The sequence below is a fragment of the Sceloporus occidentalis genome, unplaced genomic scaffold (genome assembly GCF_023333645.1).
Source record: "Sceloporus occidentalis isolate IW3139 unplaced genomic scaffold, rSceOcc1.0.p SCAF_8, whole genome shotgun sequence".
Taxonomy (NCBI): Eukaryota; Metazoa; Chordata; class Lepidosauria; order Squamata; family Phrynosomatidae; genus Sceloporus; species Sceloporus occidentalis.
In genome coordinates, this window is record NW_028316988.1 from 30,316,587 (window position 1) to 30,329,210 (window position 12,624).

Consider the following 12,624-nt stretch of genomic DNA (forward strand, 5'->3'; position numbering starts at 1 on the left):
ATTACTTAGTACTGAGTTGAGTATGAAGCAGTATAGACATGTAAATGCTATTGCAATTATATATATATATATATATATATATATATTACAAAATGTATAATAACATAATATATATAATATATATGAAATATATAACTTATAAAAAATAAAATATATAATACATAAAATATGCAAAATATAATATACGAAATATAATATACGATATATATAATAAATATAATTATGTTGATATTATAAATATAATAATATTGATAAAATATACAAAATATAATAAATGATGTATTATAAATATAATAATACTGGAATAAATACAATAATACTGATAAAATATACAAAATATAATATACAATACATTATAAATATAATAATGCTGATATTATAATATATTATAATATATTATCAGTATTCTTATACTGATAATTAAATTCAATTTAACAATTCAAATGAATAATAAAGCAATTAATTATTATTATTTACTATAATGTATATTATATTAACATAATAATTAATTGCTTTGTTAAGCCTTTTAGTTTTTATGCTAAACATGTCTTAAGAAGACCACGCCCACCCAGCTGTGGAGGCGTGGCTACTTTGCCAAACCCCGCCTCCTTCCTCTCGGGTCCCGCCTTCCTTCGCTTCATTAGCGTTTTCAAAAAGCTTTCCTCTTATTGGCTGGGGCTCTTGCCAGTCATACAGAAAGGCCCGCCCACGCCTGAGAGGGCCCGCCCTCCCACCGCTCCTTTGTCTGGCTCCACCCCTTCTTGGTGGCCCCGCCCTCCTCCTGAGCCGGCCGCGCTGATTGGCTGTGGCGGGGAGGCGTAGGGGGCGTGGCCCAGGCGGAGGAGGCCAGAAGGAGAAGCGAGGAGGCGAAGGCTGGAGAGGGAAAGGCAGGCGGAGGGGTGAGTCCTCATGGGGGGGGGTGCGCGCATGCGCAGTAGGCCAATGCTCCCCCTGTTCCAGTCATAGGGGGCCAGTTTGCTCCTGGCATGTGAAGCAAAGCATGTTGAGAGAGGGAGGGTCTGTGTATGGTTAAGTTATTTAGAGCCAAGAGGGATTTAAAAAGGAATTTAAAGGGGGGGGGGTTGTGGTTAAAGGTTAAAGGTCATTTGCTCCCCTCTTTGCATTTGCAATGGGGGGAGTTTGGTTCTTGAGGGAAAGGGGCAAGGCAAGGGGTCTTTACGTTGGATATGGGGCTCTTGTTCTTAAAATGAGGGGGGGCTGTGTGGAAGTTGGGGGCATTTATTGGGGGGCTTGGTTGGTAGCCCCCCTGCTCTTTGGGGGGGCAGAAGGGTTAGTGTTTCTTTGGGGTTGGCATTTCTTTGAGGGAGGGTCTGTTGGTTGGGGGCAAGAAGGGGTTTGGGGTTGGCATTTCTTAGGGGGGTATTTATTTGAGGGGAGGGTCTGCTTTCTGGGGGGCAAGAAGGAATTTGGGGTTGGCATTTCTTTGATGGGGGTAAGGAACAAATTTAGGTATATCTTGGTACCTTTCCTGGATGGGGGACACTTTCTGAAATGCTGGGGGGGGGGTGTTCTTCAATTTTGGGGCTGGGGGTTTTGTGAAGGGAACACAGATTGAGCAAACAAGCCTTCTTTTAGGGGGGTCTCCTTGAGATATTATGGAGCTTATCACCTTATATATATATATTTTCCAGTCTTGACTGTAGTTTTTTTTTGGGGGGGGCATTAAGAGACTCTCCTCTCCTGACCTGCCCCCCCTGCTTAGCAATTTGGGAGGGAGAGGGTCCCATCCTACCAATTTATGAGGAGGGGGGCTAAATAATAATAGTGAGCCAGCATGGCATAGTGGTCTGAGTGTTGGACTAAGACCCTGGGGTCAGGGTTCGAGTCTTAGCTTGGCCACAAAACCCCACTGACTGATCTTGGTCAAGTCACACTCTCTCAGCCTCAGAGGAAGGCAATGGCAACCTCCCACTGAAGAAATCGTGCCAAGGAAGCCCAGTGATATCTCTATTTTATATAGATAACATAATAAGGTATACCTTATATTGATCTGTTGGGAAAGTGGTATATAAATAAAATTATTATTATTATTATTATTATTATTTATTAAAGTCACGATAAGTTGGAAAGGCCATGAAGGCACACAAAATAATAATAATAATAATAATAATAATTTTATTAATATTATTAAAATAATAAGAAAAATATAATTTATTAGTGGTATTATTAATATTAAATAATAATAATAATTTATTATTGTTATTATATAATATTAATATAGGAATATTTCCCTCACCCTCCAGCCTCTTGAGACATTATAGGGCTAAAATAATAACAATTTTTAATTTAAAAATTATTTAAAAATTTAAAACAAAAATTAAAAATTAAATAAAATTATTATTATTATTATTATTATTTCAAATATTTCTTTTTCCAGGCTCCCTTGCAACATGTGGGGGGGGGGGATGTTGTCCCCAACCCATAGGGAAAAGGAAGGGTTAATCCCCATTTATTTGAGTGGGTGGGTTTCCAGAGACCAAAGTTGGAAACCCCACAGATCTCTGAAGCTTAAAGGTTAACTAGGCTGGATGGAGGAGGAAGGGATTCAAGAGTAAGTGCTGAAAGAAATGCGGAAAGATAAGATTCATTGGTTATAAGGGTGGGGGAAAGTTAAATATGAATCCCCTCTCAATGGCTGAACTGACCAACCTTTTCTATGGGGAGAGGGGGGAATGGCTTTACACCCCAAATGGAAAGAGTATGAGCAGATATTCTATTGCTTTATGTAGACCCACTGAGTGAGACTGGGCTCAGAGGATGGCAATGGCAAACCCTCCTCTGAAGAAACCTGCCAAGCAAACCCTATATTAGGGTTGCCTTAGGTCCCTATGAGTCCCTATATTGGGAGAAAGACGGGATATGAGAAAATAATAATAATAATAATAATAATAGTAATAGTAATAATAATAATGGCCACTATAAGTCAGAAATGACTTGAAGGTACACAACAAAATCTTCTCCTCCAACTCCTTGGCACTGGCCCAATCCTTCCCACCAGCTTCCATCAACCCAAATGTGAGAACATAATGAGTTATTGATTTATTGTTTATCCCAAGTTGCATTTATGTCCTATTTTTCCTCTAAAAAGGTTGAGATAGACCAGGGTTCGAATCCCATCTCGGCCAGGAAAACCCACTGGATGACCTTGGGCAAGTCACTCTCTTTCAGCCTCAAAGGATGACAGTGACAAATCTCTGAAGAAACCTGCCAAGAAAACTCTATGAGAGGTTCCCTTTCTGCCATAAGTCAGAAATGACATGAAGGTACACAACAACAACAACGAAGCAACCTCACAACAGCCCTGTGAGGTAGGTCAGGCTGAGAGAGAGACTGAGAGAAAGAGTCAAAGGTCCAATCCACACTCCAGAAATAATCCAGTTTGATACTGCCCTGTCTCAGTGCTAGGAAATCCTGGGAATTGTAGTTTGTTGTGGCACCAGAGCTCTCTGACAGAGAAGGGTCAATGTCTCACAGAACTACAATTCCCAGGATTCCCTAGCTCTGAGACAGGGCTGTTAAAGCGGTCTCAAACTGGATTATTTGTGCAGTGTGTTTTGGACCAAAAACTGGCCCTAAGTCACCCAGTGACCTAGATGGGACCCTTCCCATCCCAGTCTAGTACTATAACTACTATACCATACTGCCTACCAATGATGTTTCATGATTTGGGGGGACTTGAACCTGGCTCTCTCAAGTCCCAGCCAGACACTCTCCTAGTCTGAATCTAACCACTTCACTACAGTCTCCTCAGTAACTTTCCACTGTTCTGTGGGGACTTGAACCTGGATCTCCCAGGTCCCAATCCTGCTCTCTAACCACTGCACCCCATTGTGCACCTTGGAACTAATAGGTTATATAGGCTGCATCTGCACAGCAGAAATAATCTGGTTTGACACCACTTTAACTGCCATGGCCCAGTGCTCTGAATTCTCAAAGCAACAACGTTAAAGTGGTGTGAAACTGGATTATATCTGCTGTGCGGATGCAGCCATAGCTGTGTTGTGGTTCCTTTTTCCATTTTAACCTTGTTTTTCCACCAACCAGTTCCAAATTTGCATCTTCCAACAACCCTGCGAGGTAGAGTGAGGTTGTTGTTTTGTGTGCTTTCAGGTTGTTTCTGGTTTATGGCGACCCTAAGGCACAATCATGGGTTTTTCCTTGGCAAGTTTCTTCAGAGCGGGTTTGCCATGGCCATCCTCTGAGGCTGAGAGAGTGTGATTCCTCCAAGGTCCAAAGGAGGGTTGCATGGCACCCTAGAACCCCATAAAACCATAGTTAGAAGGGACCTTCAAAGGTCATCTAATCCAACCAGACAGTAATGTACAACTAAAGCACTCTTGAAAGATGCCTCTCCAGCCTCTGTTTAAAGACCTCCAAAGAAAGAGAGCCCTCCGAGGCAATGCCTAATGCACTGTTGAACAGCAGCATCTAACTGGGAAATATCTCTTTTAGTACAGTCGGCCCTTCTTATACACGGATTTTTCATACACGGATTTAAGCATACACGGTTTGAAAATGTTCCAAAAAAGTATAAATTTACTTTGATGTTCCATTTTTTATTAGGGACACCATTTTGCTATGTCATTATACTTAATGGGACTTGAGCATACACGGATTTTGTTATACACGGGGGATCTTGGAACCAAACCCCAGCATATAACAAGGGTCCACTGTAATAGATACAACCATAGATTCACAGAGCTGGAAGGGACACTCAAGGGTCATCTACTCCAGCTTCCTTCTGCCATGCAGAAATCCGCATCTAAAGCACACCTGAGAGATGTCCATCCAGCTTCTGTTTAAAGGCCTCCGCAGATGGAGAGCCTGCCCTGTAATGTAGGAGACTGTTTTCCCTTTCTCTTTATTTCTCTTGTGTTCCTCATTTCTGTCCCAGTGTGATTAGAGTATGTTTCTCTGTGTCTTCTGTTGTGTTTTTCTTGTGGGGAGGAAGATAAGAGTGTCTCCTCCTCACCCATTTATTGTCCCAAGGTAGGATGCAACTGCCTGGCTGCAAAAGGCTGAAATAGCCCTGCTCCTTTCTCCGTCGTGGAATTATAGAATTTTATACTTGGAAGGGACCTTCAAGGATAATTTAGTCCAACCCTAGCCAGGCAGGAATATACAACTCAAGCACTCCTGAAAGATAGTCTTCTGAGTTTACTTAGTATTGGGGTGGCAGGTCTGTATCATCTCTTTCTTGGGGAGTACACCTGGGATGTTTGGGAAGATGCAAGGAACATTTAACTTCCTAATGTTTGTACTGGCCAACCAGGTCTGGATGAATGGCAGCAGCTCCCATAATTTCTCTCTCTCTAGCAGCTGATACTTGCAAGCATAATGCTGTCTTTCTATACAGCCGTGGCTTGTGACTCATAGCTGTTACCTCTGGTGGTCCTAAAGGCAAGGGCAGGAATCATGTGGCCCACCAGTTCTTGTTGGACTGCAGAATTCCCACCATACTGACTAAGGGCATGGCAGAGTGGTGTAGTGGTTTGAGCATTGGATTACAATGCTGGAGATCAGGGCTTGAATCCCCACTTGAGCACAGACACCTGCTTGGGCAAGTCATACTCTCTCAGCCTTCCTGCATGGCAGGGGGGTTGGACTGGATGGCCCTTGGGATCTTTTCCAGTTCTAGGATTCTATGGTAGCAATGGCAAACCCCTTCTGAGGAAATGTGACAAGAAATTCCTATGATAGCTTTGCCTTAGGGTTGCCATAAGTCAAAAATGACTTGGAGGCGCACAACAATAACAACACAAATGCTTGCTAGTGGCTGCTGGGAGCTACAGTCCAACAGCATCCTCCCTCCAGTTGTCAGGACCAGGCCTCTCTGAATTTGTCTGGTTGCCTTTTAACAAATTAGAGCAGCCACCCCTGCCAGTTGCAATGTGATTTCCAGAAGTTTGAATCTTGTATTCTTTGTTGTTGTTAATCACTGTCCAGTTGGTTTTAAGTTATAGGGAGCCCAGAAATGAGAGGCCCTTCCCACAAGGAACTGAACCCTTCCCACAAGGCATCTGACTCCATCTTGGCCTCTGAGGGGGAGAGAGGGTGGGCCAATGCCATCAGGCCTATCCTTAAGATACAGAGCCCTCCATCTGTCCATCTGCCTTGGTCCAGGCCTCAGAGGGAGAGAAGACTGCTGGTCCTGATCCCCTTCCCCTCAGCCATTCCCTTCTCCTTCTGTGTCGTGTCGTCTTAAATTGTAAGCATGAAGGCAGGGAACCGTCTAATTAAATGATTTTATGTACAGTGCTGTGTAAATTTACAGCGCTATATAAATAAAGCTTAATAATAATAATAATAATAATCCTCTTATCAACCGCCCTGCTCAGGTTTGCAAACCCAGGACAGCAACCATAGCTTCCTTGATGGAGTCTGTCCACATTCACTGTAGTCTTCCTCTTTTACATTGTTGGAAAGTAAACTCTTTAGATGCAGGAATAAATCTGCTCTAAATCATATCCGTATCAGATGTTTACTGTATTATGAAATGAAGCGTGGTGCTCAGTTTGTGACACGTTTCGGATGACAGGGCAGTTCCTGGCAGGCGTGTTTTCGGTGGCTGGATTAACTGAACAGATGTGTTCTTCACTTAGGGCCGTGTTGTTGCGACGGTGAAAAATACCTACTTTCTTTACTCACCCATTTCTCTCCTTCTGGGCCTCCTCAGCTGAACAGAAGCCCTGCTTTGCTGTCCCACTTTAGGAACCGTATCAGATTTCCTCTGAATGGTTCCTCAACCTGCCAGGTCACTTGCCCAACTCGACTTGGGAAGGGAGTATTTTGGGCGCCTGATTATCTTGGGTTTGCAGCCGGAGCGCTTGTCATTCAAATCTTTTATCTGGGTGAAAGATTGTACGTGCTTTAAGAAAAAAGAACAGACTCTCCCAGCTGATGTTTACTGCAGGGCCAACCCATGCTCTCTGTGCAGAGTGAGCGCATGCATTGAAGTTTCAAAAGTCAAACACGCTTTGACACACACAGTTTTGCTTTTGAAGCAGATGTTGCTTGCTCACTGGGAGCCAAAGGGCGCGTCCACATTGAAAGGCGAAGTGGAAAAGAAGTTTCATCCCAGAGGTACAAAATAGAAAGCAGTTGTCCGCTGGCCCAATGGGAGGGCTGGCCGAGGAACTCCACCCCACCGTACGCTGGAAAACACAGGACATACTTTGTTTTGGCTGCATAGTTTTTACACAGCCTTGCAAACAAAACCACAGAGGTTCCTATTAGAAAATGTTTAGTAACCTGCTAAAAGAACCTGCAGACCACACTGGAAGGATCAGCTGTGCATATAATTCCTAGTACTCACCCACCACTGGCGACCAGACTAATGCTGGAGTGCAGGTTGCAAATGCAGACTAGTACTGCTATCCTAAAGCAGACGGGTAACTGAAGACCAGTTGGTATCTACTTGGTATCCGCTGGGGTTTGGTTCCACGACCCCTCATGGATACCAGAATTTGTGAAAGCTCAAGTCCTCTTAAGTACAATGGCATAGTTAAATGGAGTCCCTTATATAAAATGGCAAAAATCAAGGTTTGGAGTGTGTGTGTGTATTGAATTGATTATTTGCAAGGTGTGGATGCTTGAATCTCTGGATAAAGGGTCCATGGATAGGGAGAGCTGACTGTCCTGATTTCATGGTGTAGTTGGGACTTGGATTGGTGCATTGAGATTTGTTGCTTTATCATTGCTTTAAAGCTGCCTCTATTCACTTGGAAAACAGAACTTGTAGTAGAATTCAATGATATAGCTGTGTTAGTCTGGAAAATCATAGAATCATAGAGTTGGAAGAGACCACAAGGGCCATCCCATCCAACCCCTTGCCATGCAGGAACTCACAATCAAAGTATCTCTGACAGATGACCATCTAGCCTCTGTTTAGAGACTCCATCATCCTCTGAGGGAGTGTGTTTCACTGTCAAACAGCCCTTACTGTCAGGAAGCTCCTCCTAATGTTGAGGTGGAATCTCTTTTCCTGGAGCTTCCATCCATTGTTCCACGTCCTGTTCTCTGGAGCAGCAGAAAACAAGTTTGCTCCAGCCTCAACATGGCAACCCTTCAAATACTTAAACAGGGCTATCATATCACCTCTTAACAGTCCCTTCTCCAGGCTAAACGTACCCAGAGATCTTGTAGATCTTTTGGGACTAACTGAAACAAAGAAGTTGGCAGCATGAGCTTTCATAGACTTAAGTCTCCTTCTGCATTCTGAGAAAGTAGACTTAAATCTGCAAAAGCTCATGCTGCCAACTTCTTTCTTCCAGTTAGCCCCAAAAGGTGCTACAAGATCTCTTTGCACACTGAACCTGTAGTCTACCTTTAACTCGGGTGCTCCAATGGCAGTAACCTTGGGTGAAATCCCCAGCCCTAAAAGCATTGAAATGTTTACTGGGAGAGCCTTGGTGGCTGGACTTTGCCCTCTGGTTCTAAGCCGACCTCCAAGTTGAGTCGGCAGAAGGAGTCTTTGCTGGAGTCTGAAGAAGAAAACAACAGGGAAGAGTTGTGTTGAGTGCATTAGGAAAATAACCAGCTGGGAGTCTGTAAGCAGATCATAGTTCACAATGCAGTGGGTGAAATCCCTCTCCCCCACCACTTACGTTCATTCTTCTGCAATTTTGATTTCATTAGTCAACCTACTGGCCAAATGACAATTGCATTCACCAAATGGCAGTTTGGACCTCAAAACTCAATCATTGCCCCAATACATAAAGCCTCACTGGCTTTTAGATTTACTCAAACCAAAATATAGTGGGATTTCAAGAGTGATGTGGTGGTGCATTCCTGCATGGCAGGGGTTGGACTGTATGGACTATATGGTCCCTTCCAACTCGATGGATTCTATGACCTCTGTTTTGGCCCAGCATTAAGGACTGATGGAAGGAGGGGTCCATTCACATGTACTCGAGGGCCAAAGTTCTCCCATCTGGGACCCACAGCAGAAGGCGAATGTCATTCATTGTGGGGTGGGAACCCTGTGAATGATGGGAGACTATACCTCCCAACATTCCTTGCCATTGGTTGGGGTGGCTGCTGGGTGGTGCAGTATAGCAGCAGCTGGAAGGCTGGACCTTTGTCCTGAGCAGAGCAACACTAATCTAGGATCACGTGTGCTTCAAAAATAAAACGTCTAAAGTTCGTTTTGTCTCTGGGAAGCTGGATTCGGCGGCCTGGAGGGCATGTCTGTGTTGACCGGTGGCTCTTGGAGAAGACTTTGATCTGTCTTTGCTGGCTTGTGTTGGAGAGGTGTGTATCTATGTGTCTGTGTGCTTTGTAGGGTTGGTGAGACCTGACCTACACTCACCCTCCTCTTGAGAGGGGTGGGCAACTATGGCTGGTGTGGGGGCCACCTTTATGCCTTGGGAGCCCTCGGGGGTGAGGGCTCATAGATTACTGAAAAACAGAACCCCATAGTGACTAGAAATCCACTTCTTGTTCACAATATATATACAGTGGGCACTTGTTTGGTTCCAGGAACCCACCCACCCCTTGGATAACAAAATCTGTTAATGCCCAAGTCCCATTATATATAATGGAAAAGGAAACTGGTGTCTCTAATAGAAAATAGAAAATCAAGGTTTGCTATTTGGAATTTATATATTTTTAAAAATATTTTCAAGCCGTGGATGCTTGAATCCGTGTATAAAAAAACCAGTAGATAAGGAGGGCTGACTCGCTCTCTGTGTGTGTATTAATGTTGGACAGCATAGACTGTTTTTGTGGGTTTTGGGGGCTATGTGGCCTTGTTCTAGAAGAGTTTCTTCCTGACGTTTCGCCAGCATCTGTGGCTGGCATCTTCATCTTCTCTGAAGATGCCAGCAGCCACAGATGCTGGTGAAACGTCAGGAAGAAACTCTTCTAGAGCAAGGCCACATAGCCCCAAAAACCCACAAAAAACTATCGATGCCGGCCATGAAACCTTCGACTTAGCATAGAGTGGCCTTGTAACTTTTTCTGAAGACAAAACACAAACCAGTGGCTCCAGATGACAAAGAAAGAGGTTCTTCCTAAACACTCGGAGGATTTTTATTGTATTTTATTTTTTTTACTTTTAAGACAGAGAGGAATGGATTTTACTGTTGGAGAGTGGAATGTGTTGCTTTGGAGATTGGTGGACTATCCTTCGTTGGAAGGGCGTTAAAGGGTGGCCATGTGTGTTCCTGCATGGCAGGGGGTTGGACTGGATACCCCTTGCGGTCCCTTCCAGTTCTATGGTTCTAGATTTTAATGCTGCTCAGGAGACTAAGACATGAATTAATGGATTCAGGTTAGAAGAAAAGAAGTTCTTCCTAAAACCTAGGAGGATTTTAAGGGCTGAAGTCACTGCCTCAGAGAGTGGTGGAGTCCCTTTCAGCTCTAGGATTCTGTGATTCTGTGACTCAACATTTACAGTTTATTCAGTGGGTCTACTCGGGCTTAAGCAAGGGGATCCAGGTTATAGTGTGTGGTTGGCGTTTGGACTATTCACACACATACCTTTCCTCTAGACCCTTCCTTTTGTCCTTGTGATGGTCCAACCTTTCATATATCTGCTTTGTTGTTGCTGTGTGCCTTCAAGTTGTTTCTGACTTATGGCAACCTTAAGGGGGACCAATCATGGAGCATTTTTGTCAAGATTTGTTGAGTGGAGGTTTGCCATTGCCTTCCCCTGAGGCTGAGAGCATGTGACTTGCCCAAGGTCACCTGGTGGGTTTGCATGGCTGAGCTGGGATTCGAATCCTGGTCTCCAGGGTCGTAGTCCAACACTCAGACCACTATGCCAGGCCGGCATATATCTGCTAAGAGCAAGGAAACAGGGGCAGCGGATGAGAATGAAGGATTCCCAGTGGGAGAGAATGAAGGCTCCCCATATATATATATATATATATATATATATATATATATATATTTTCAATTAATGCTCATACTCAACTGGGTCATCCAGTGAAGCTGAACAGTGGGAGACTCAGGCTGGACAAAAGGAAGGATTTATTTCCACAGAGCCAAGTAGTGAAATTGGCGACCAAGAGAGATAGTGATGGCAGGCAGCCTGGAGAGATGGAAAAGAGGATTAGCAAAAGAGGAGGAGGAGGAGAAGGCTAGCCTCAAATAACAGCCAGGACGGCTGTGCATCCCAGGAGTCCATAAACCACCCTGGGAGAAAACCTACAAGCAGCATAGGACCATGGTTGCATCCTCTCTTCTTATAGTAACTGACAGTATCACAAGAAACATGTGGGGTATGTGAGGAAGAAGATGCCATTATGATCATGCAGGAATACCCCAGTTAACAAATCAGCTCCTATTTGCAAAATTTCTTTTTGCCCAGTAATCTCCCGGGCACCATTTCTTCTTTCTCTTCCGTCTACCTAGAAGGTTTTTTTAGCAGCATTCATATGGTTGCAGCAGCTTTTTCTCCTGCCAAACAATGTGATAAAGTCTTGACATGCCAAAGCATGAGATACAGTGCTACGTGTGTCTGATGTATAACAGGGAAGGTAAACAGCAGCTGCCCCCAGCATCCCTTACTGGACATGTGTGAAGAGCAAAACAGAGACAAAAGGGGAGAACAGACGAGATTCTCTCATCAGCTTCCCCCCCCCCCCCAGCATGCTTTTAAAAGCATAGAAAAGATTGGCCACGGAAACCAATAAGGAAAGTGGAGGGTGGCAAAAGAAAAGGCCATCCTTGGATGCATTTTGAAGGAAGACTTCAAGTGATCTCTTTGCTGTTGTCGTGTGCCTTCAAGTTGTTTGTGACTTACTGTGATCCAAAGGTGAACTTTTCTGGGGTTTTCTTGGCAAGATTTGTTCAAAGGAGGCTTGCCATTGCCTTCCCCTGAGGCTGAGAGAGTGTGACTTGCCCAAGCGCACCCAGTGGATTTCCTGGCTGAACTGGGAATCGAACCCTGGTCTCTAGAGTTGAGTGTCCAACACTCAAACCACTATGCCACCCTGGCTCTCCTGGGCATATTTGTAGTTTTGAATATGTTGAACTGTTCTTCTTTTTTGTGGTCTGGGAACCCAGATGGAGCCTCCAGGCATGGGAGAAGTCTGCCTGAGACGACTATATGCTAGGAGCTGTTGGTTTCTTGCCTGTTGGTTTCTCTTTGGGATGTCGTTTTTCATCATGGTGTGAACAAAATGCTGGATGAGAGAAAAACCTACCTTTAGTCTGATTCCACAGAGCTCTTCTAACAGCAAAATGAATCTTCCAGCACAGGGCAGTCTACCTAAAATTGCTAAATACTAAAGACTACGACATTGGAGGGCTGTAGCCTTCATGTCTTCTTTCCTGGCTTTCCAGGCACCCCTTTAGCCTTTATGGAACCCAAGTATTCGATTTGGCCTGTGGCCTGATTTTGCTTCAGGCTTTTCTTTTGTCTGTGTTGCTCTTAGAGTTGGAGCTGGAAGCAATTTTGGGTGAAGTTGGAGCCAGTAGAAGTACACTCTACTGGCTCCAACTCTGGCTTTAAAAATACATACAGTTGGCCCTCTACATTTGCGGCTTTGGCTTTTGTGGATCCGATTATTTGCAGTTTTGATTAATATGTCCTCTCTAGGAATCTCTAGGTCCTCCAGCGCAACTCTGCCAAAAGTTGACCATAGAATTGCACTG

General features: G+C 44.0%; 1 protein-coding gene across 1 annotated transcript in view; it reads left to right on the forward strand.

The window, feature by feature from the left end:
• The first annotated feature begins 843 nt into the window (after positions 1-843).
• Positions 844-12,624, forward strand: part of LOC149308500 (mitochondrial coenzyme A transporter SLC25A42-like) — a 31,105-nt gene continuing 19,324 nt past the window's right edge. Inside the window, exon 1 of the mRNA XM_089537078.1 lies at positions 844-899. The gene's annotated coding sequence lies outside the window, so the exon portion shown is untranslated. The remainder of the gene's footprint in view (positions 900-12,624) is intronic.